The sequence below is a fragment of the Trichechus manatus genome, unplaced genomic scaffold, assembly GCF_000243295.1.
Source record: "Trichechus manatus latirostris isolate Lorelei unplaced genomic scaffold, TriManLat1.0 scaffold00018, whole genome shotgun sequence".
NCBI classification, from domain to species: Eukaryota; Metazoa; Chordata; class Mammalia; order Sirenia; family Trichechidae; genus Trichechus; species Trichechus manatus.
This window is the reverse complement of record NW_004443954.1, coordinates 3,410,578-3,413,147: the sequence shown is the minus strand read 5'-3', so window position 1 is coordinate 3,413,147 and position 2,570 is coordinate 3,410,578.

The window sequence follows — 2,570 nt, the reverse complement described above, 5'->3', positions numbered from 1 at the left end:
GTCCCTAGGTAATTTTTATTTCTATCTACCCCGGAGCTACAAAAATTGGGCCCCTTTGTTTCCAAGCCCATCCCCTCACCTCATCTCATACTGGGTTCCCCCGCCTCTCTGTGGGCTTCTGACACACCAGTTTTCTTTCAGGCAATCAAAAAAGCCACACTCGCCGCTGCCACAGGACCTCTGCTCACGCCATTTCCTCTGCCTGGAACTCTCCCTCCTCTCTTCTAACCTACTTTGTTAATTTTGACTCTTTTGCTTCAACTCAGTCATTTTCTCTGGAAAGCCGTCTCGAGCCTCTTTGACTTGGTCAAACCTCCCAGTAACATACTTTCAGAATATCATAGTCTTAGATTGACCAGTTACTGTCAAGCAGATTTGGACTATCGGCGAGCCCGTGTGTGTCAGAGTAGAATTGTGCTCTGTAGGATTTTCAAGGGCTGATTTTTTTTTTGAAAGGAGATCCCCAGGCCTTTCTTCCAAGCCGCCTCTGGGTGAACTGGAATCTGCAACCTTTTGGTTAGCAGCTGAGCGCGTTAATCGTTTGCCCCACCCAGGGTGTCCTTGTCTTAGATTGTCATAGTGTGCCATCAAGCTGATTCTGACTCATAGCTACCCCAGAGGACAGAGTAGAACTGCCCCATAAGGTTTCCAAGGCTGTAATCTTTATGGAAGCAGACTGCTACATCTTTCTCCCATGAAGAGGCTCGTGAGTTGGAACCACCAACCTTTTGGTTAGCTAATGAGTGCTTAACCACTGCCCTACCAGGGCTCCTTGTCTTAGACTAGGTTCTCTAAAAGCAGAGCCCAAGGCAGGGATTTGTGTGCTCATGATTTATTGAGGGAGTACACTTAGGAGAACTGGAAGGGAGGGAAGGACACAAGATAGAGAAAGAGCCACCCAAGAACGTGGTTTCGGGTGGGGTCTGGCTTCAGCCTGATCTAGAGGGCAGCTCTGGAGTGTAAACAGAACTGCAGAATCTGTCCTGCTGAGGCAAAGGTGAGGGCTTTTGTACGCTCACCCAAATAGTCGTTGGTCATGGGCTGCCGGGAATGGGTTACGTTGCAAGCACTTCCCACAGGAGATGTCAAGGGACAGTCCTCTCGAGAAAGTTGCGGGAGTGAGTCATCCCGTGAAGACTGGCACGGCAGCTGAGGGATGGATTCGCCTCCCTGAGGTCTGGGTGGGCCACCAACAGTGCATGCTATAATCATGAGCCTCTCCTTCGTAGAACTTGCCCAAATAAAAATTGTACATTTACATGTATGGTTATTTGATTGAAATCTGTCTTTTCTGTTAGAGAGTAATCTCTGTGCAGGTAGTGGCTGTGTCTATTTGTTTGCTGGTGTGGTTTCTATAGAACCAAGCACAAGGCTTGTAGATAGCCGGCGTTATAATCAGTACTAGCTGAGTGAATATATGGATGAACAAATGAATGAATGAAGCCTACTTCCTCTTTTAGATGATAGCCATCTCTTTTACTTGCTTATCACCTTTTCCACTTACCAGCTTTTGGACACTTTCAATTCCCTTTTGTCTTACAGAATCTCTTCCTCTGACTTCTCTGAATTACACTGTTCATCTTGTCTAAGAATCTACATCTTGGTTGTTAACTATCCAGGGTATATAGACACATTCCTCAAGTACTTGCCCTCCAGGATGGGATCAGCCTGCATTTATAACAACTCATAATTGCTGAGCGCCTCAAGGAAAAAGATAAACACAGCGGATATTGTTTAGATCAAGAATCTCTCCCTCACGCTCTCTCAACGTTCCTTCCTGGGTATCAGGGGAAACAGTGGTGAATTACAGTTTCTTTTCGTTGTCTTGGAAATTTTGATGACTAACCTCCCATGGACCATTTGCTACAACTCACTACCCTTCCTATTACTATTCAGACTGCTGACGATTTTATTAATTCTTGATAATCTATCCACTGGTCAATTGATTTGACCAAATCCCACCTCTTGTTATAAAGATTTTTGAGAGGTCAGGATCCAGAAGCAAGGGAATAAGAGAAGGCTAGGTTTTGACAGTAGAGAAGCCGTTTGGAGCCTAAAAGCTGTCAGAATGCTGCTGTGAGGAAGGTGGGCACATGAGGATACTGGGTACTGGACAGAGGCACCTCTAGCAGATGATAGAAGGTTCTGAAGCACAGCTAGTCTGGTTCAAAATTCTCTTTTGGAATAACTCTGTCTATTGCTTTAGGCAGTGGAGTTCCAGAGCCACAGAGCAACAATTCGCGTCTTGCTTTGCAGAAATGCATGTGTGCAGGCATGCATGTTTCAGTCAGTTAAAAACAGTGACAATGATCTACTATGTGCCAGAAAGTGTTAGGTACTGAGCGTGTAGCAGCACATATGTGGACAAAGTCCCTGCCTTCAAGGAGCATTCACTCGCAATATAGTGGAATAAGCTGAGACATTGATGTTGAAAGACTATTTTGACACTGCCACACAATAATTGTTGGGCAAGTTGTTAACCTCTCTGGGTCTCACCTGTAAAATAATAATAATGACACATATAGCAGTACCAGTTCCTGAACATTTCATTGAGCAATTAGCTTGGTCCA